Source organism: Carassius gibelio, chromosome B9 (assembly GCF_023724105.1).
Source record: "Carassius gibelio isolate Cgi1373 ecotype wild population from Czech Republic chromosome B9, carGib1.2-hapl.c, whole genome shotgun sequence".
Classification (NCBI taxonomy): Eukaryota; Metazoa; Chordata; class Actinopteri; order Cypriniformes; family Cyprinidae; genus Carassius; species Carassius gibelio.
The window spans coordinates 32,671,471-32,695,639 of NC_068404.1; the positions used below are offsets into that span (position 1 = coordinate 32,671,471).

The window sequence follows — 24,169 nt, forward strand, 5'->3', positions numbered from 1 at the left end:
CTAGAATATCAAAATCAACTGCGGGTGGCAGGTCCTTTTCCTATTTGGCGCCTAAACTCTGGAATAACCTACCTAACATTGTTCGGGAGGCAGACACACTCTTGCAGTTTAAATCTAGATTGAAGACCCATCTCTTTAACCTGGCATACACATAACATACTAATATGCTTTTAATATCCAAATCCGTTAAAGGTTTTTTAGGCTGCATTAATAAGGTAAACCGGAACCGGAAACACTTCACATAACGTGTACCTTCTACATCATTAGAAGAATGGCATCTACGCTAATATTTGTCTGTTTCTCTCTTGTTCCGAGGTCACCGTGGCCACCAGATCCAGTCTGTATCCAGACCAGAGTGTCACTGCAGCCACCCGGATCCAGTACGAATCCAGACATGATGGTGGATCAGCACCTAGAAAGGACCTCTACTGCCCTGAAAGACAGCGGAGACCAGGACAACTAGAGCCCCATATACAGATCCCCTGTAAATACCTTGTCTCAGAGGACCACCAGGACAAGACCACAGGAAACAGATGATTCTTCTTCACAATCTGACTTTGCTGCAGCCTGGTTTCGTCTGGTCAGAGGAGAACTGGCCCCCCAACTGAGCCTGGTTTCTCCCAAGGTTTTTTTCTCCATTCTGTCACCGATCGGGTTTTGGTTCCTTGCCGCTGTCGCCTCTGGCTTGCTTAGTTGGGGTCACTTTATCTACAGCGATATCATTGACTTGATTGCAAATAAATGCACAGACACTATTTAAACTGAACAGAGATGACATAACTGAATTCAATGGTGAACTGCCTTTAACTATCATTTTGCATTATTGAGACACTGTTTTCCAAATGAATGTTGCTCAGTGCTTTGACGCAATGTATTTGGTTTAAAGCACTATATAAATAAAGTTGATTGATTGATTGATAAGATGATAATGAAAAGAAAAGGTAATATTGCATATAAAATTATATTCAAGTATGAACTAACTTGCACAATACTGTAAATATTCTTACTCTACCCTAAATCAGTGAAAATGTTTGGCTCAGTTTACAGAAAGTGTACGTCACACATCCTTTCATTATGATGCAACATAGTTTTCTCAGATGAGTATTTAACATCTTTATTCTTGTGGGGATTAGTGTATAAGTGCTATACACAAACACACACACACACCGGTCAGAGTTTGGGATCAGAATGATTTTTTATGTGTTGTTGTTGTTGTTGTTGTTTTTACAGGAGTTTACTCATCAAAACTGCATTTATTTGATCACAAATACAGGAAAAAAAGTGAAATATTATTATGAAGGAAAACAACTTTTTTATTTTAATATACATTAAAATCTATTTTATTTCTGTGATTTTCAGCATCATTCCTCCAGTCTTCAGTGTCACATGATCCTCACAAATCAGAATAATATGATGATTTATTATCAGAGTTGTGCTGCTGAAACTGTGATACTTCTTTCAGGATTCTTTGATGAATGAAATGTCAAAAAGAAGAGCATTTATTTAAAATAGAAGACTTTTCTAACAATAAACAATAGAGTTCAAAAGTTTATAACTCTTTTAGGATGTATTAAATTGATAAGAAGTGAAATCAAAGATTAGTATTGTTAGAAGAGATTTATATTTTGAATAAACGCTGTTCTTTAAAAAAAAAAGTATACATCGAAGAATCCGGAAAAAAGTATCACAGATTCCAAAATAATATTTGGCATCACAAATATTAATAATTCTTATAATAAATCATCATATTAGACTGATTTCTGAAGATCATGTGACACTGAAGACTGGAGGAATGATGCTGAAAATACAGCTGCACATCACAGAAATAAATTATATTTTAAAGGATATTAAAATATAAACCATTATTTTTTATATATTTTATTTTCATAATTTTGAATTATTACTAAATACAACTTTTTTTGTATCAAACAGTTCATTGAACAATAATACATGAAGTACCTGAAGCTGACAATGAAGTAGATGTATAATAATTAGCAAAGATTATTAATTTAGTGCTGTAAACGCGCGTGTGAGGGGCGGAGACGAGCCGCGGAGCTTCGGTGAGGACCAAACACAGCAGAACGGTAGGAAACTTCACTCCTCTTATTATTTCTCTTTTACTAAAGCGATTTATTTTTAGATACGTGGTCTGAGTCTTTCATAGAGTTGTAGAGTTATTAGAGAAATAGAGTTATTTTTTACATTCTTTGATCGAAGTTTTCAGATCGGCACTTCGGAGCCTGTTCGCGACTCGGTTGATTCAGATCGGCACTTCGGAGCATGGTCGCGACTCCGTTGATTCAGATCGGCACTTCGGAGCCTGTTCGCGACTCGGTTGATTCAGATCGGCACTTCGGAGCCTGTTCGCGACTCGCGACTCGGTTGATTCAGATCGGCACTTCGGAGCCTGTTCGCGACTCGGTTGATTCAGATCGGCACTTCGGAGCCTGTTCGCGACTCGCGACTCGCTTGATTCAGATCGCCACTTCGGAGCCTGTTCGCGACTCGGTTGATTCAGATCGGCACTTCCGGAGCATGTTCGCGACTCGGTTGATTCAGATCGGCACTTCGGAGCATGTTCGCGGCTCCGTTGATTCAGATTGAGACTCTGGGGACTGTTTGTGATTTATTTATTTTTTTAAATTCGGATATGTACTTCGAAGCAAGAAGTGTTTGTCAAACAGTTCATTAGTGATAACTGAATATTTGGGCCAGACGCTTTTTTTTTTCTAACCTGTCGCTTTGATTTTTAAATGATTTCAATGACAGGAAGTTGCATGTATTGTGTTTTATGAATTGTGGATGGATTTATCAACTGAGAAATAAAGTTGAACAGAAATGATCATGAACTCTTTAAGAGGTCAGCTAATTCTCAGCACATAGAGACTCTTTCACCTAGATATCACACTGTAGAGACTGTGTCTGTTCCCCGAACTAGAAAATACAAAAAACGTCCAAACCAAGTTAAGGTTAATAATTTAATTGAGGTTCAACAAATAAACAACAAATGCAATATGGATAAACAAATGATAAAGCTTGGCTTATTGAATATCAGATCCCTTTCTACGAAAACACTTTTTGTAAATAATATGATAACTGATCATAATATAGATGTGCTCTGTTTGACAGAAACCTGGCTAAAACCTGATGATTACATTATTTGAAATGAGTCCACCCCCCAAGATTACTGTTATAAACACGAGCCACGTCTAAAAGGCAAAGGTGGAGGTGTTGCTTCAATTTATAACAACGTTTTCAGGATTTCTCAGAGGGCAGGCTTCAAGTATAACTGGTTTGAAGTAATGGTGCTACATATAACATTATCCAGAGAAACAAATGTTAATGATAAATCCCCTGTTATGTTTGTACTGGCTACTGTACACAGGCCACCAGGCCACCATACAGACTTTATTAAAGAGTTTGCTGATTTTACATCCGAATTAGTTCTGGCTGCAGATAAAGTTTTAATAGTTGGTGATTTTAATATCCATGTCGATAATGAAAAAGATGCATTGGGATCAGCATTTATAGACATTCTGAACTCTATTGGTGTTAGACAACATGTTTCAGGACCTACTCATTGTCGAAATCATACTCTAGATTTAATACTGTCACATGGAATTGATGTTGATAGTGTTGAAATTATTCAGCCAAGTGATGATATCTCAGATCATTATTTAGTTCTGTGCAAACTTCATATAGCCAAAATTGTAAATTCTACTTCTTGTTACAAGTATCGAAGAACCATCACTTCTACCGCAAAAGACTGCTTTTTTAAGTTATCTTCCTGATGTATCCAAATTCCTTAGCATATCCAAAACCTCAGAACAACTTGATGATGTAACAGAAACTATGGACTCTCTCTTTTCTAGCACTTTAAATACAGTTGCTCCTTTACGCTTAAGGAAGGTTAAGGAAAACAGTTTGACACCATGGTATAATGAGCATACTCGCACCCTAAAGAGAGCAGCCCGAAAAATGGAGCGCAGCTGGAGGAAAACAAAACTAGAGGTATTTCGTATTGCTTGGCGGGAAAGTAACATATCCTACAGAAAAGCATTTAAAACTGCTAGATCTGATTACTTTTCTTCTCTTTTAGAAGAAAACAAACATAACCCCAGGTATTTATTCAATACAGTGGCTAAATTAATTAAAAATAAAGCCTCAACAAGTGTTGACATTTCCCAACACCACAGCAGTAATGACTTTATGAACTACTTTACTTCTAAAATCGATACTATTAGAGATAAAATTGCAACCATTCAGCCGTCAGCTACAGTATCACATCAGACAGTGCACTATAGACCCCCTGAGGAACAGTTCCACTCATTCTCTACTATAGGAGAGGAAGAATTGTATAAACTTGTTAAATCATCTAAACCTACAACATGTATGTTAGACCCTATACCATCTAAGCTCCTAAAAAAGATGCTTCCAGAATTTAATGGTCCTCTTTTGACTATTATTAATTCCTCATTGTCATTAGGATATGTCCCCAAAACTTTCAAACTGGCTGTTATTAAGCCTCTCATAAAAAAAACACAACTTGACCCCAAAGAACTAGTTAATTATAGACCAATCTCGAATCTCCCTTTTCTGCCCAAGATACTAGAAAAGGTGGTATCCTCACAATTATGTTCCTTCTTAGAGAAAAATGGTATATGTGAGGATTTCCAGTCAGGATTTAGCCGTATCATAGTACTGAGACTGCTCTCCTTAGAGTTACAAATGATCTGCTCTTATCATCTGATCGTGGGTGTATCTCTCTATTAGTTTTATTGGATCTTAGTGCTGCGTTTGACACAATTGACCACAGCATTCTTTTGCATAGACTTGAACACTTTGTTGGCATCAGTGGAAGTGCACTAGCATGGTTTAAATCGTACTTATATGACCGCCATCAGTTCGTAGCAGTGAATGAAGATGTATCATATCGATCACAAGTGCAGTATGGAGTACCTCAAGGCTCAGTACTAGGGCCGCTACTCTTCACACTTTATATGTTACCCTTGGGAGATATCATCAGGAAACATGGTGTTAGCTTTCACTGTTATGCTGATGATACTCAGCTCTATAATTCTTCGCGGCCCAGTGAAACACACCAATTTGAAAAACTAATGGAATGCATAGTCGATATAAAAAATTGGATGACGAGTAATTTCTTACTGCTAAATTCAGAAAAAACAGAAGTGTTAATTATACGACCTAAAAACTCTGCTTGCAATAACCTAGAACACGGTCTAAGACTTGATGGTTGCTCTGTCAATTCTTTGTCATCAGTTAGGAACCTAGGTGTGCTTTTTGATCGCAATCTTTCCTTAGAAAGCCACGTTTCTAGCGTTTGTAAAACTGCATTTTTCCATCTCAAAAATATATCTAAATTACGGCCTATCCTCTCAATGTCAAATGCAGAAATGTTAATCCATGCATTTATGACTTCAAGGTTAGATTGTTGTAATGCTTTATTGGGTGGTTGTTCTGCACGCTTAGTAAACAAACTACAGCTAGTCCACAATGCAGCAGCAAGAGTTCTTACAGGAACCAGGAAGTATGACCATATTAGCCCGGTCCTGTTATCGCTGCACTGGCTCCCTATCAAACATCCTATAGATTTTTAAATATTGCTTATTACTTATAAAGCCCTGAACGGTTTAGCACCTCAGTATTTGAATGACCTCCTTTTACATTATACTCCTCTACGTCCGCTACGTTCTCAAAACTCAGGCAATTTGATAATACCTAGAATATCAAAATCAACTGCGGGTGGCAGGTCCTTTTCCTATTTGGCGCCTAAACTCTGGAATAACCTACCTAACATTGTTCGGGAGGCAGACACACTCTTGCAGTTTAAATCTAGATTGAAGACCCATCTCTTTAACCTGGCATACACATAACATACTAATATGCTTTTAATATCCAAATCCGTTAAAGGTTTTTTAGGCTGCATTAATAAGGTAAACCGGAACCGGAAACACTTCACATAACGTGTACCTTCTACATCATTAGAAGAATGGCATCTACGCTAATATTTGTCTGTTTCTCTCTTGTTCCGAGGTCACCGTGGCCACCAGATCCAGTCTGTATCCAGACCAGAGTGTCACTGCAGCCACCCGGATCCAGTACGAATCCAGACATGATGGTGGATCAGCACCTAGAAAGGACCTCTACTGCCCTGAAAGACAGCGGAGACCAGGACAACTAGAGCCCCATATACAGATCCCCTGTAAATACCTTGTCTCAGAGGACCACCAGGACAAGACCACAGGAAACAGATGATTCTTCTTCACAATCTGACTTTGCTGCAGCCTGGTTTCGTCTGGTCAGAGGAGAACTGGCCCCCCAACTGAGCCTGGTTTCTCCCAAGGTTTTTATCTCCATTCTGTCACCGATCGGGTTTTGGTTCCTTGCCGCTGTCGCCTCTGGCTTGCTTAGTTGGGGTCACTTTATCTACAGCGATATCATTGACTTGATTGCAAATAAATGCACAGACACTATTTAAACTGAACAGAGATGACATAACTGAATTCAATGGTGAACTGCCTTTAACTATCATTTTGCATTATTGAGACACTGTTTTCCAAATGAATGTTGCTCAGTGCTTTGACGCAATGTATTTGGTTTAAAGCACTATATAAATAAAGTTGATTGATTGATTGATAAGATGATAATGAAAAGAAAAGGTAATATTGCATATAAAATTATATTCAAGTATGAACTAACTTGCACAATACTGTAAATATTCTTACTCTACCCTAAATCAGTGAAAATGTTTGGCTCAGTTTACAGAAAGTGTACGTCACACATCCTTTCATTATGATGCAACATAGTTTTCTCAGATGAGTATTTAACATCTTTATTCTTGTGGGGATTAGTGTATAAGTGCTATACACAAACACACACACACACACCGGTCAGAGTTTGGGATCAGAATGATTTTTTATGTGTTGTTGTTGTTGTTGTTGTTTTTACAGGAGTTTACTCATCAAAACTGCATTTATTTGATCACAAATACAGGAAAAAAAGTGAAATATTATTATGAAGTAAAACAACTTTTTTATTTTAATATACATTAAAATCTATTTTATTTCTGTGATTTTCAGCATCATTCCTCCAGTCTTCAGTGTCACATGATCCTCACAAATCAGAATAATATGATGATTTATTATCAGAGTTGTGCTGCTGAAACTGTGATACTTCTTTCAGGATTCTTTGATGAATGAAATGTCAAAAAGAAGAGCATTTATTTAAAATAGAAGACTTTTCTAACAATAAACAATAGAGTTCAAAAGTTTATAACTCTTTTAGGATGTATTAAATTGATAAGAAGTGAAATCAAAGATTAGTATTGTTAGAAGAGATTTATATTTTGAATAAACGCTGTTCTTTAAAAAAAAAAGTATACATCGAAGAATCCGGAAAAAAGTATCACAGATTCCAAAATAATATTTGGCATCACAAATATTAATAATTCTTATAATAAATCATCATATTAGACTGATTTCTGAAGATCATGTGACACTGAAGACTGGAGGAATGATGCTGAAAATACAGCTGCACATCACAGAAATAAATTATATTTTAAAGGATATTAAAATATAAACCATTATTTTTTATATATTTTATTTTCATAATTTTGAATTATTACTAAATACAACTTTTTTTGTATCAAACAGTTCATTGAACAATAATACATGAAGTACCTGAAGCTGACAATGAAGTAGATGTATAATAATTAGCAAAGATTATTAATTTAGTGCTGTAAACGCGCGTGTGAGGGGCGGAGACGAGCCGCGGAGCTTCGGTGAGGACCAAACACAGCAGAACGGTAGGAAACTTCACTCCTCTTATTATTTCTCTTTTACTAAAGCGATTTATTTTTAGATACGTGGTCTGAGTCTTTCATAGAGTTGTAGAGTTATTAGAGAAATAGAGTTATTTTTTACATTCTTTGATCGAAGTTTTCAGATCGGCACTTCGGAGCCTGTTCGCGACTCGGTTGATTCAGATCGGCACTTCGGAGCATGGTCGCGACTCCGTTGATTCAGATCGGCACTTCGGAGCCTGTTCGCGACTCGGTTGATTCAGATCGGCACTTCGGAGCCTGTTCGCGACTCGCGACTCGGTTGATTCAGATCGGCACTTCGGAGCCTGTTCGCGACTCGGTTGATTCAGATCGGCACTTCGGAGCCTGTTCGCGACTCGCGACTCGCTTGATTCAGATCGCCACTTCGGAGCCTGTTCGCGACTCGGTTGATTCAGATCGGCACTTCCGGAGCATGTTCGCGACTCGGTTGATTCAGATCGGCACTTCGGAGCATGTTCGCGGCTCCGTTGATTCAGATTGAGACTCTGGGGACTGTTTGTGATTTATTTATTTTTTTAAATTCGGATATGTACTTCGAAGCAAGAAGTGTTTGTCAAACAGTTCATTAGTGATAACTGAATATTTGGGCCAGACGCTTTTTTTTTTCTAACCTGTCGCTTTGATTTTTAAATGATTTCAATGACAGGAAGTTGCATGTATTGTGTTTTATGAATTGTGGATGGATTTATCAACTGAGAAATAAAGTTGAACAGAAATGATCATGAACTCTTTAAGAGGTCAGCTAATTCTCAGCACATAGAGACTCTTTCACCTAGATATCACACTGTAGAGACTGTGTCTGTTCCCCGAACTAGAAAATACAAAAAACGTCCAAACCAAGTTAAGGTTAATAATTTAATTGAGGTTCAACAAATAAACAACAAATGCAATATGGATAAACAAATGATAAAGCTTGGCTTATTGAATATCAGATCCCTTTCTACGAAAACACTTTTTGTAAATAATATGATAACTGATCATAATATAGATGTGCTCTGTTTGACAGAAACCTGGCTAAAACCTGATGATTACATTATTTGAAATGAGTCCACCCCCCAAGATTACTGTTATAAACACGAGCCACGTCTAAAAGGCAAAGGTGGAGGTGTTGCTTCAATTTATAACAACGTTTTCAGGATTTCTCAGAGGGCAGGCTTCAAGTATAACTGGTTTGAAGTAATGGTGCTACATATAACATTATCCAGAGAAACAAATGTTAATGATAAATCCCCTGTTATGTTTGTACTGGCTACTGTACACAGGCCACCAGGCCACCATACAGACTTTATTAAAGAGTTTGCTGATTTTACATCCGAATTAGTTCTGGCTGCAGATAAAGTTTTAATAGTTGGTGATTTTAATATCCATGTCGATAATGAAAAAGATGCATTGGGATCAGCATTTATAGACATTCTGAACTCTATTGGTGTTAGACAACATGTTTCAGGACCTACTCATTGTCGAAATCATACTCTAGATTTAATACTGTCACATGGAATTGATGTTGATAGTGTTGAAATTATTCAGCCAAGTGATGATATCTCAGATCATTATTTAGTTCTGTGCAAACTTCATATAGCCAAAATTGTAAATTCTACTTCTTGTTACAAGTATCGAAGAACCATCACTTCTACCGCAAAAGACTGCTTTTTTAAGTTATCTTCCTGATGTATCCAAATTCCTTAGCATATCCAAAACCTCAGAACAACTTGATGATGTAACAGAAACTATGGACTCTCTCTTTTCTAGCACTTTAAATACAGTTGCTCCTTTACGCTTAAGGAAGGTTAAGGAAAACAGTTTGACACCATGGTATAATGAGCATACTCGCACCCTAAAGAGAGCAGCCCGAAAAATGGAGCGCAGCTGGAGGAAAACAAAACTAGAGGTATTTCGTATTGCTTGGCGGGAAAGTAACATATCCTACAGAAAAGCATTTAAAACTGCTAGATCTGATTACTTTTCTTCTCTTTTAGAAGAAAACAAACATAACCCCAGGTATTTATTCAATACAGTGGCTAAATTAATTAAAAATAAAGCCTCAACAAGTGTTGACATTTCCCAACACCACAGCAGTAATGACTTTATGAACTACTTTACTTCTAAAATCGATACTATTAGAGATAAAATTGCAACCATTCAGCCGTCAGCTACAGTATCACATCAGACAGTGCACTATAGACCCCCTGAGGAACAGTTCCACTCATTCTCTACTATAGGAGAGGAAGAATTGTATAAACTTGTTAAATCATCTAAACCTACAACATGTATGTTAGACCCTATACCATCTAAGCTCCTAAAAGAGGTGCTTCCAGAAGTTAATGGTCCTCTTTTGACTATTATTAATTCCTCATTGTCATTAGGATATGTCCCCAAAACTTTCAAACTGGCTGTTATTAAGCCTCTCATAAAAAAAACACAACTTGACCCCAAAGAACTAGTTAATTATAGACCAATCTCGAATCTCCCTTTTCTGCCCAAGATACTAGAAAAGGTGGTATCCTCACAATTATGTTCCTTCTTAGAGAAAAATGGTATATGTGAGGATTTCCAGTCAGGATTTAGCCGTATCATAGTACTGAGACTGCTCTCCTTAGAGTTACAAATGATCTGCTCTTATCATCTGATCGTGGGTGTATCTCTCTATTAGTTTTATTGGATCTTAGTGCTGCGTTTGACACAATTGACCACAGCATTCTTTTGCATAGACTTGAACACTTTGTTGGCATCAGTGGAAGTGCACTAGCATGGTTTAAATCGTACTTATATGACCGCCATCAGTTCGTAGCAGTGAATGAAGATGTATCATATCGATCACAAGTGCAGTATGGAGTACCTCAAGGCTCAGTACTAGGGCCGCTACTCTTCACACTTTATATGTTACCCTTGGGAGATATCATCAGGAAACATGGTGTTAGCTTTCACTGTTATGCTGATGATACTCAGCTCTATAATTCTTCGCGGCCCAGTGAAACACACCAATTTGAAAAACTAATGGAATGCATAGTCGATATAAAAAATTGGATGACGAGTAATTTCTTACTGCTAAATTCAGAAAAAACAGAAGTGTTAATTATACGACCTAAAAACTCTGCTTGCAATAACCTAGAACACGGTCTAAGACTTGATGGTTGCTCTGTCAATTCTTTGTCATCAGTTAGGAACCTAGGTGTGCTTTTTGATCGCAATCTTTCCTTAGAAAGCCACGTTTCTAGCGTTTGTAAAACTGCATTTTTCCATCTCAAAAATATATCTAAATTACGGCCTATCCTCTCAATGTCAAATGCAGAAATGTTAATCCATGCATTTATGACTTCAAGGTTAGATTGTTGTAATGCTTTATTGGGTGGTTGTTCTGCACGCTTAGTAAACAAACTACAGCTAGTCCACAATGCAGCAGCAAGAGTTCTTACAGGAACCAGGAAGTATGACCATATTAGCCCGGTCCTGTTATCGCTGCACTTGCTCCCTATCAAACATCCTATAGATTTTTAAATATTGCTTATTACTTATAAAGCCCTGAACGGTTTAGCACCTCAGTATTTGAATGACCTCCTTTTACATTATACTCCTCTACGTCCGCTACGTTCTCAAAACTCAGGCAATTTGATAATACCTAGAATATCAAAATCAACTGCGGGTGGCAGGTCCTTTTCCTATTTGGCGCCTAAACTCTGGAATAACCTACCTAACATTGTTCGGGAGGCAGACACACTCTTGCAGTTTAAATCTAGATTGAAGACCCATCTCTTTAACCTGGCATACACATAACATACTAATATGCTTTTAATATCCAAATCCGTTAAAGGTTTTTTAGGCTGCATTAATAAGGTAAACCGGAACCGGAAACACTTCACATAACGTGTACCTTCTACATCATTAGAAGAATGGCATCTACGCTAATATTTGTCTGTTTCTCTCTTGTTCCGAGGTCACCGTGGCCACCAGATCCAGTCTGTATCCAGACCAGAGTGTCACTGCAGCCACCCGGATCCAGTACGAATCCAGACATGATGGTGGATCAGCACCTAGAAAGGACCTCTACTGCCCTGAAAGACAGCGGAGACCAGGACAACTAGAGCCCCATATACAGATCCCCTGTAAATACCTTGTCTCAGAGGACCACCAGGACAAGACCACAGGAAACAGATGATTCTTCTTCACAATCTGACTTTGCTGCAGCCTGGTTTCGTCTGGTCAGAGGAGAACTGGCCCCCCAACTGAGCCTGGTTTCTCCCAAGGTTTTTATCTCCATTCTGTCACCGATCGGGTTTTGGTTCCTTGCCGCTGTCGCCTCTGGCTTGCTTAGTTGGGGTCACTTTATCTACAGCGATATCATTGACTTGATTGCAAATAAATGCACAGACACTATTTAAACTGAACAGAGATGACATAACTGAATTCAATGGTGAACTGCCTTTAACTATCATTTTGCATTATTGAGACACTGTTTTCCAAATGAATGTTGCTCAGTGCTTTGACGCAATGTATTTGGTTTAAAGCACTATATAAATAAAGTTGATTGATTGATTGATAAGATGATAATGAAAAGAAAAGGTAATATTGCATATAAAATTATATTCAAGTATGAACTAACTTGCACAATACTGTAAATATTCTTACTCTACCCTAAATCAGTGAAAATGTTTGGCTCAGTTTACAGAAAGTGTACGTCACACATCCTTTCATTATGATGCAACATAGTTTTCTCAGATGAGTATTTAACATCTTTATTCTTGTGGGGATTAGTGTATAAGTGCTATACACAAACACACACACACACACCGGTCAGAGTTTGGGATCAGAATGATTTTTTATGTGTTGTTGTTGTTGTTGTTGTTTTTACAGGAGTTTACTCATCAAAACTGCATTTATTTGATCACAAATACAGGAAAAAAAGTGAAATATTATTATGAAGTAAAACAACTTTTTTATTTTAATATACATTAAAATCTATTTTATTTCTGTGATTTTCAGCATCATTCCTCCAGTCTTCAGTGTCACATGATCCTCACAAATCAGAATAATATGATGATTTATTATCAGAGTTGTGCTGCTGAAACTGTGATACTTCTTTCAGGATTCTTTGATGAATGAAATGTCAAAAAGAAGAGCATTTATTTAAAATAGAAGACTTTTCTAACAATAAACAATAGAGTTCAAAAGTTTATAACTCTTTTAGGATGTATTAAATTGATAAGAAGTGAAATCAAAGATTAGTATTGTTAGAAGAGATTTATATTTTGAATAAACGCTGTTCTTTAAAAAAAAAAGTATACATCGAAGAATCCGGAAAAAAGTATCACAGATTCCAAAATAATATTTGGCATCACAAATATTAATAATTCTTATAATAAATCATCATATTAGACTGATTTCTGAAGATCATGTGACACTGAAGACTGGAGGAATGATGCTGAAAATACAGCTGCACATCACAGAAATAAATTATATTTTAAAGGATATTAAAATATAAACCATTATTTTTTATATATTTTATTTTCATAATTTTGAATTATTACTAAATACAACTTTTTTTGTATCAAACAGTTCATTGAACAATAATACATGAAGTACCTGAAGCTGACAATGAAGTAGATGTATAATAATTAGCAAAGATTATTAATTTAGTGCTGTAAACGCGCGTGTGAGGGGCGGAGACGAGCCGCGGAGCTTCGGTGAGGACCAAACACAGCAGAACGGTAGGAAACTTCACTCCTCTTATTATTTCTCTTTTACTAAAGCGATTTATTTTTAGATACGTGGTCTGAGTCTTTCATAGAGTTGTAGAGTTATTAGAGAAATAGAGTTATTTTTTACATTCTTTGATCGAAGTTTTCAGATCGGCACTTCGGAGCCTGTTCGCGACTCGGTTGATTCAGATCGGCACTTCGGAGCATGGTCGCGACTCCGTTGATTCAGATCGGCACTTCGGAGCCTGTTCGCGACTCGGTTGATTCAGATCGGCACTTCGGAGCCTGTTCGCGACTCGCGACTCGGTTGATTCAGATCGGCACTTCGGAGCCTGTTCGCGACTCGGTTGATTCAGATCGGCACTTCGGAGCCTGTTCGCGACTCGCGACTCGCTTGATTCAGATCGCCACTTCGGAGCCTGTTCGCGACTCGGTTGATTCAGATCGGCACTTCCGGAGCATGTTCGCGACTCGGTTGATTCAGATCGGCACTTCGGAGCATGTTCGCGGCTCCGTTGATTCAGATTGAGACTCTGGGGACTGTTTGTGATTTATTTATTTTTTTAAATTCGGATATGTACTTCGAAGCAAGAAGTGTTTGTCAAACAGTTCATTAGTGATAACTGAATATTTGGGCCAGACGCTTTTTTTTTTCTAACCTGTCGCTTTGATTTTTAAATGATTTCAATGACAGGAAGTTGCATGTATTGTGTTTTATGAATTGTGGATGGATTTATCAACTGAGAAATAAAGTTGAACAGAAATGATCATGAACTCTTTAAGAGGTCAGCTAATTCTCAGCACATAGAGACTCTTTCACCTAGATATCACACTGTAGAGACTGTGTCTGTTCCCCGAACTAGAAAATACAAAAAACGTCCAAACCAAGTTAAGGTTAATAATTTAATTGAGGTTCAACAAATAAACAACAAATGCAATATGGATAAACAAATGATAAAGCTTGGCTTATTGAATATCAGATCCCTTTCTACGAAAACACTTTTTGTAAATAATATGATAACTGATCATAATATAGATGTGCTCTGTTTGACAGAAACCTGGCTAAAACCTGATGATTACATTATTTGAAATGAGTCCACCCCCCAAGATTACTGTTATAAACACGAGCCACGTCTAAAAGGCAAAGGTGGAGGTGTTGCTTCAATTTATAACAACGTTTTCAGGATTTCTCAGAGGGCAGGCTTCAAGTATAACTGGTTTGAAGTAATGGTGCTACATATAACATTATCCAGAGAAACAAATGTTAATGATAAATCCCCTGTTATGTTTGTACTGGCTACTGTACACAGGCCACCAGGCCACCATACAGACTTTATTAAAGAGTTTGCTGATTTTACATCCGAATTAGTTCTGGCTGCAGATAAAGTTTTAATAGTTGGTGATTTTAATATCCATGTCGATAATGAAAAAGATGCATTGGGATCAGCATTTATAGACATTCTGAACTCTATTGGTGTTAGACAACATGTTTCAGGACCTACTCATTGTCGAAATCATACTCTAGATTTAATACTGTCACATGGAATTGATGTTGATAGTGTTGAAATTATTCAGCCAAGTGATGATATCTCAGATCATTATTTAGTTCTGTGCAAACTTCATATAGCCAAAATTGTAAATTCTACTTCTTGTTACAAGTATCGAAGAACCATCACTTCTACCGCAAAAGACTGCTTTTTTAAGTTATCTTCCTGATGTATCCAAATTCCTTAGCATATCCAAAACCTCAGAACAACTTGATGATGTAACAGAAACTATGGACTCTCTCTTTTCTAGCACTTTAAATACAGTTGCTCCTTTACGCTTAAGGAAGGTTAAGGAAAACAGTTTGACACCATGGTATAATGAGCATACTCGCACCCTAAAGAGAGCAGCCCGAAAAATGGAGCGCAGCTGGAGGAAAACAAAACTAGAGGTATTTCGTATTGCTTGGCGGGAAAGTAACATATCCTACAGAAAAGCATTTAAAACTGCTAGATCTGATTACTTTTCTTCTCTTTTAGAAGAAAACAAACATAACCCCAGGTATTTATTCAATACAGTGGCTAAATTAATTAAAAATAAAGCCTCAACAAGTGTTGACATTTCCCAACACCACAGCAGTAATGACTTTATGAACTACTTTACTTCTAAAATCGATACTATTAGAGATAAAATTGCAACCATTCAGCCGTCAGCTACAGTATCACATCAGACAGTGCACTATAGACCCCCTGAGGAACAGTTCCACTCATTCTCTACTATAGGAGAGGAAGAATTGTATAAACTTGTTAAATCATCTAAACCTACAACATGTATGTTAGACCCTATACCATCTAAGCTCCTAAAAGAGGTGCTTCCAGAAGTTAATGGTCCTCTTTTGACTATTATTAATTCCTCATTGTCATTAGGATATGTCCCCAAAACTTTCAAACTGGCTGTTATTAAGCCTCTCATAAAAAAACCACAACTTGACCCCAAAGAACTAGTTAATTATAGACCAATCTCGAATCTCCCTTTTCTGCCCAAGATACTAGAAAAGGTGGTATCCTCACAATTATGTTCCTTCTTAGAGAAAAATGGTATATGTGAGGATTTCCAGTCAGGATTTAGCCGTATCATAGTACTGAGACTGCTCTCCTTAGAGTTACAAATGATCTGCTCTTATCATCTGATCGTGGGTGTATCTCTCTATTAGTTTTATTGGATCTTAGTGCTGCGTTTGACACAATTGACCACAGCATTCTTTTGCATAGACTTGAACACTTTGTTGGCATCAGTGGAAGTGCACTAGCATGGTTTAAATCGTACTTATATGACCGCCATCAGTTCGTAGCAGTGAATGAAGATGTATCATATCGATCACAAGTGCAGTATGGAGTACCTCAAGGCTCAGTACTAGGGCCGCTACTCTTCACACTTTATATGTTACCCTTGGGAGATATCATCAGGAAACATGGTGTTAGCTTTCACTGTTATGCTGATGATACTCAGCTCTATAATTCTTCGCGGCCCAGTGAAACACACCAATTTGAAAAACTAATGGAATGCATAGTCGATATAAAAAATTGGATGACGAGTAATTTCTTACTGCTAAATTCAGAAAAAACAGAAGTGTTAATTATACGACCTAAAAACTCTGCTTGCAATAACCTAGAACACGGTCTAAGACTTGATGGTTGCTCTGTCAATTCTTTGTCATCAGTTAGGAACCTAGGTGTGCTATTTGATCGCAATCTTTCCTTAGAAAGCCACGTTTCTAGCGTTTGTAAAACTGCATTTTTCCATCTCAAAAATATATCTAAATTACGGCCTATCCTCTCAATGTCAAATGCAGAAATGTTAATCCATGCATTTATGACTTCAAGGTTAGATTGTTGTAATGCTTTATTGGGTGGTTGTTCTGCACGCTTAGTAAACAAACTACAGCTAGTCCACAATGCAGCAGCAAGAGTTCTTACAGGAACCAGGAAGTATGACCATATTAGCCCGGTCCTGTTATCGCTGCACTGGCTCCCTATCAAACATCCTATAGATTTTTAAATATTGCTTATTACTTATAAAGCCCTGAACGGTTTAGCACCTCAGTATTTGAATGACCTCCTTTTACATTATACTCCTCTACGTCCGCTACGTTCTCAAAACTCAGGCAATTTGATAATACCTAGAATATCAAAATCAACTGCGGGTGGCAGGTCCTTTTCCTATTTGGCGCCTAAACTCTGGAATAACCTACCTAACATTGTTCGGGAGGCAGACACACTCTTGCAGTTTAAATCTAGATTGAAGACCCATCTCTTTAACCTGGCATACACATAACATACTAATATGCTTTTAATATCCAAATCCGTTAAAGGTTTTTTAGGCTGCATTAATAAGGTAAACCGGAACCGGAAACACTTCACATAACGTGTACCTTCTACATCATTAGAAGAATGGCATCTACGCTAATATTTGTCTGTTTCTCTCTTGTTCCGAGGTCACCGTGGCCACCAGATCCAGTCTGTATCCAGACCAGAGTGTCACTGCAGCCACCCGGATCCAGTACGAATCCAGACATGATGGTGGATCAGCACCTAGAAAGGACCTCTACTGCCCTGAAAGACAGCGGAGACCAGGACAACTAGAGCCCCATATACAGATCCCCTGTAAATACCTTGTCTCAGAGGACCACCAGGACAAGACCACAGGAAACAGATGATTCTTCTTCACAATCTGACTTTGCTGCAGCCTGGTTTCGTCTGGTCAGAGGAGAACTGGCCCCCCAACTGAGCCTGGTTTCTCCCAAGGTTTTTATCTCCATTCTGTCACCGATCGGGTTTTGGTTCCTTGCCGCTGTCGCCTCTGGCTTGCTTAGTTGGGGTCACTTTATCTACAGCGATATCATTGACTTGATTGCAAATAAATGCACAGACACTATTTAAACTGAACAGAGATGACATAACTGAATTCAATGGTGAACTGCCTTTAACTATCATTTTGCATTATTGAGACACTGTTTTCCAAATGAATGTTGCTCAGTGCTTTGACGCAATGTATTTGGTTTAAAGCACTATATAAATAAAGTTGATTGATTGATTGATAAGATGATAATGAAAAGAAAAGGTAATATTGCATATAAAATTATATTCAAGTATGAACTAACTTGCACAATACTGTAAATATTCTTACTCTACCCTAAATCAGTGAAAATGTTTGGCTCAGTTTACAGAAAGTGTACGTCACACATCCTTTCATTATGATGCAACATAGTTTTCTCAGATGAGTATTTAACATCTTTATTCTTGTGGGGATTAGTGTATAAGTGCTATACACAAACACACACACACACACCGGTCAGAGTTTGGGATCAGAATGATTTTTTATGTGTTGTTGTTGTTGTTTTTACAGGAGTTTACTCATCAAAACTGCATTTATTTGATCACAAATACAGGAAAAAAAGTGAAATATTATTATGAAGTAAAACAACTTTTTTATTTTAATATACATTAAAATCTATTTTATTTCTGTGATTTTCAGCATCATTCCTCCAGTCTTCAGTGTCACATGATCCTCACAAATCAGAATAATATGATGATTTATTATCAGAGTTGTGCTGCTGAAACTGTGATACTTCTTTCAGGATTCTTTGATGAATGAAATGTCAAAAAGAAGAGCATTTATTTAAAATAGAAGACTTTTCTAACAATAAACAATAGAGTTCAAAAGTTTATAACTCTTTTAGGATGTATTAAATTGATAAGAAGTGAAATCAAAGATTAGTATTGTTAGAAGAGATTTATATTTTGAATAAACGCTGTTCTTTAAAAAAAAAAGTATACATCGAAGAATCCGGAAAAAAGTATCACAGATTCCAAAATAATATTTGGCATCACAAATATTAATAATTCTTATAATAAATCATCATATTAGACTGATTTCTGAAGATCATGTGACACTGAAGACTGGAGGAATGATGCTGAAAATACAGCTGCACATCACAGAAATAAATTATATTTTAAAGGATATTAAAATATAAACCATTATTTTTTATATATTTTATTTTCATAATTTTGAATTATTACTAAATACAACTTTTTTTGTATCAAACAGTTCATTGAACAATAATACATGAAGTACCTGAAGCTGACAATGAAGTAGATGTATAATAATTAGCAAAGATTATTAATTTAGTGCTGTAAACGCGCGTGTGAGGGGCGGAGACGAGCCGCGGAGCTTCGGTGAGGACCAAACACAGCAGAACGGTAGGAAACTTCACTCCTCTTATTATTTCTCTTTTACTAAAGCGATTTATTTTTAGATACGTGGTCTGAGTCTTTCATAGAGTTGTAGAGTTATTAGAGAAATAGAGTTATTTTTTACATTCTTTGATCGAAGTTTTCAGATCGGCACTTCGGAGCCTGTTCGCGACTCGGTTGATTCAGATCGGCACTTCGGAGCATGGTCGCGACTCCGTTGATTCAGATCGGCACTTCGGAGCCTGTTCGCGACTCGGTTGATTCAGATCGGCACTTCGGAGCCTGTTCGCGACTCGCGACTCGGTTGATTCAGATCGGCACTTCGGAGCCTGTTCGCGACTCGGTTGATTCAGATCGGCACTTCGGAGCCTGTTCGCGACTCGCGACTCGCTTGATTCAGATCGCCACTTCGGAGCCTGTTCGCGACTCGGTTGATTCAGATCGGCACTTCCGGAGCATGTTCGCGACTCGGTTGATTCAGATCGGCACTTCGGAGCATGTTCGCGGCTCCGTTGATTCAGATTGAGACTCTGGGGACTGTTTGTGATTTATTTATTTTTTTAAATTCGGATATGTACTTCGAAGCAAGAAGTGTTTGTCAAACAGTTCATTAGTGATAACTGAATATTTGGGCCAGACGCTTTTTTTTTTCTAACCTGTCGCTTTGATTTTTAAATGATTTCAATGACAGGAAGTTGCATGTATTGTGTTTTATGAATTGTGGATGGATTTATCAACTGAGAAATAAAGTTGAACAGAAATGATCATGAACTCTTTAAGAGGTCAGCTAATTCTCAGCACATAGAGACTCTTTCACCTAGATATCACACTGTAGAGACTGTGTCTGTTCCCCGAACTAGAAAATACAAAAAACGTCCAAACCAAGTTAAGGTTAATAATTTAATTGAGGTTCAACAAATAAAAAACAAATGCAATATGGATAAACAAATGATAAAGCTTGGCTTATTGAATATCAGATCCCTTTCTACGAAAACACTTTTTGTAAATAATATGATAACTGATCATAATATAGATGTGCTCTGTTTGACAGAAACCTGGCTAAAACCTGATGATTACATTATTTGAAATGAGTCCACCCCCCAAGATTACTGTTATAAACACGAGCCACGTCTAAAAGGCAAAGGTGGAGGTGTTGCTTCAATTTATAACAACGTTTTCAGGATTTCTCAGAGGGCAGGCTTCAAGTATAACTGGTTTGAAGTAATGGTGCTACATATAACATTATCCAGAGAAACAAATGTTAATGATAAATCCCCTGTTATGTTTGTACTGGCTACTGTACACAGGCCACCAGGCCACCATACAGACTTTATTAAAGAGTTTGCTGATTTTACATCCGAATTAGTTCTGGCTGCAGATAAAGTTTTAATAGTTGGTGATTTTAATATCCATGTCGATAATGAAAAAGATGCATTGGGATCAGCATTTATAGACATTCTGAACTCTATTGGTGTTAGACAACATGTTTCAGGACCTACTCATTGTCGAAATCATACTCTAGATTTAATACTGTCACATGGAATTGATGTTGATAGTGTTGAAATTATTCAGCCAAGTGATGATATCTCAGATCATTATTTAGTTCTGTGCAAACTTCATATAGCCAAAATTGTAAATTCTACTTCTTGTTACAAGTATCGAAGAACCATCACTTCTACCGCAAAAGACTGCTTTTTTAAGTTATCTTCCTGATGTATCCAAATTCCTTAGCATATCCAAAACCTCAGAACAACTTGATGATGTAACAGAAACTATGGACTCTCTCTTTTCTAGCACTTTAAATACAGTTGCTCCTTTACGCTTAAGGAAGGTTAAGGAAAACAGTTTGACACCATGGTATAATGAGCATACTCGCACCCTAAAGAGAGCAGCCCGAAAAATGGAGCGCAGCTGGAGGAAAACAAAACTAGAGGTATTTCGTATTGCTTGGCGGGAAAGTAACATATCCTACAGAAAAGCATTAAAAACTGCTAGATCTGATTACTTTTCTTCTCTTTTAGAAGAAAACAAACATAACCCCAGGTATTTATTCAATACAGTGGCTAAATTAATTAAAAATAAAGCCTCAACAAGTGTTGACATTTCCCAACACCACAGCAGTAATGACTTTATGAACTACTTTACTTCTAAAATCGATACTATTAGAGATAAAATTGCAACCATTCAGCCGTCAGCTACAGTATCACATCAGACAGTGCACTATAGACCCCCTGAGGAACAGTTCCACTCATTCTCTACTATAGGAGAGGAAGAATTGTATAAACTTGTTAAATCATCTAAACCTACAACATGTATGTTAGACCCTATACCATCTAAGCTCCTAAAAGAGGTGCTTCCAGAAGTTAATGGTCCTCTTTTGACTATTATTAATTCCTCATTGTCATTAGGATATGTCCCCAAAACTTTCAAACTGGCTGTTATTAAGCCTCTCATAAAAAAACCACAACTTGACCCCAAAGAACTAGTTAATTATAGACCAATCTCGAATCTCCCTTTTCTGCCCGAGATACTAGAAAAGGTGGTATCCTCACAATTATGTTCCTTCTTAGAGAAAAATGGTATATGTGAGGATTTCCAGTCAGGATTTAGCCGTATCATAGTACTGAGACTGCTCTCCTTAGAGTTACAAATGATCTGCTCTTATCATCTGATCGTGGGTGTATCTCTCTATTAGTTTTATTGGATCTTAGTGCTGCGTTTGACACAATTGACCATAGCATTCTTTTGCATAGACTTGAACACTTTGTTGGCATCAGTGGAAGTGCACTAGCATGGTTTAAATCGTACTTATATGACCGCCATCAGTTCGTAGCAGTGAATGAAGATGTATCATATCGATCACAAGTGCAGTATGGAGTACCTCAAGGCTCAGTACTAGGGCCGCTACTCTTCACACTTTATATGTTACCCTTGGGAGATATCATCAGGAAACATGGTGTTAGCTTTCACTGTTATGCTGATGATACTCAGCTCTATAATTCTTCGCGGCCCAGTGAAACACACCAATTTGAAAAACTAATGGAATGCATAGTCGATATAAAAAATTGGATGACGAGTAATTTCTTACTGCTAAATTCAGAAAAAACAGAAGTGTTAATTATACGACCTAAAAACTCTGCTTGCAATAACCTAGAACACGGTCTAAGACTTGATGGTTGCTCTGTCAATTCTTTGTCATCAGTTAGGAACCTAGGTGTGCTATTTGATCGCAATCTTTCCTTAGAAAGCCACGTTTCTAGCGTTTGTAAAACTGCATTTTTCCATCTCAAAAATATATCTAAATTACGGCCTATCCTCTCAATGTCAAATGCAGAAATGTTAATCCATGCATTTATGACTTCAAGGTTAGATTGTTGTAATGCTTTATTGGGTGGTTGTTCTGCACGCTTAGTAAACAAACTACAGCTAGTCCACAATGCAGCAGCAAGAGTTCTTACAGGAACCAGGAAGTATGACCATATTAGCCCGGTCCTGTCATCGCTGCACTGGCTCCCTATCAAACATCCTATAGATTTTTAAATATTGCTTATTACTTATAAAGCCCTGAACGGTTTAGCACCTCAGTATTTGAATGACCTCCTTTTTACATTATACTCCTCTACGTCCGCTACGTTCTCAAAACTCAGGCAATTTGATAATACCTAGAATATCAAAATCAACTGCGGGTGGCAGGTCCTTTTCCTATTTGGCGCCTAAACTCTGGAATAACCTACCTAACATTGTTCGGGAGGCAGACACACTCTTGCAGTTTAAATCTAGATTGAAGACCCATCTCTTTAACCTGGCATACACATAACATACTAATATGCTTTTAATATCCAAATCCGTTAAAGGTTTTTTAGGCTGCATTAATAAGGTAAACCGGAACCGGAAACACTTCACATAACGTGTACCTTCTACATCATTAGAAGAATGGCATCTACGCTAATATTTGTCTGTTTCTCTCTTGTTCCGAGGTCACCGTGGCCACCAGATCCAGTCTGTATCCAGACCAGAGTGTCACTGCAGCCACCCGGATCCAGTACGAATCCAGACATGATGGTGGATCAGCACCTAGAAAGGACCTCTACTGCCCTGAAAGACAGCGGAGACCAGGACAACTAGAGCCCCATATACAGATCCCCTGTAAATACCTTGTCTCAGAGGACCACCAGGACAAGACCACAGGAAACAGATGATTCTTCTTCACAATCTGACTTTGCTGCAGCCTGGTTTCGTCTGGTCAGAGGAGAACTGGCCCCCCAACTGAGCCTGGTTTCTCCCAAGGTTTTTTTCTCCATTCTGTCACCGATCGGGTTTTGGTTCCTTGCCGCTGTCGCCTCTGGCTTGCTTAGTTGGGGTCACTTTATCTACAGCGATATCATTGACTTGATTGCAAATAAATGCACAGACACTATTTAAACTGAACAGAGATGACATAACTGAATTCAATGGTGAACTGCCTTTAACTATCATTTTGCATTATTGAGACACTGTTTTCCAAATGAATGTTGCTCAGTGCTTTGACGCAATGTATTTGGTTTAAAGCACTATATAAATAAAGTTGATTGATTGATTGATAAGATGATAATGAAAAGAAAAGGTAATATTGCATATAAAATTATATTCAAGTATGAACTAACTTGCACAATACTGTAAATATTCTTACTCTACCGTAAATCAGCGAAAATGTTTGGCTCAGTTTACAGAAAGTGTACGTCACACATCCTTTCATTATGATGCAACATAGTTTTCTCAGATGAGTATTTAACATCTTTATTCTTGTGGGGATTAGTGTGTAAGTGCTATACACAAACAATCTGTTGATTCAGATCGGCACTTCGGAGCCTGTTCGCGACTCGCGACTCGGTTGA

The 24,169-nt window shown here is 37.6% G+C and overlaps 1 protein-coding gene across 4 annotated transcripts in view; it reads left to right on the forward strand.

The window, feature by feature from the left end:
- The window catches only part of LOC127964937 (uncharacterized), a 420,295-nt gene extending 398,574 nt beyond the window's left edge, over nt 1–21,721 (forward strand). Inside the window, exon 2 of one of the 4 annotated variants that reach the window (XR_008155156.1) lies at nt 21,127–21,721. The gene's annotated coding sequence lies outside the window, so the exon portion shown is untranslated. Of the gene's footprint in view, nt 1–3,909; nt 4,052–9,650; nt 9,793–15,391; nt 15,534–21,126 lie in introns of those variants that run through there. The other 3 variants (XR_008155164.1, XR_008155163.1, XR_008155162.1) reach the window with 3 other exon arrangements.
- Nucleotides 21,722–24,169: the final 2,448 nt, after the last annotated feature.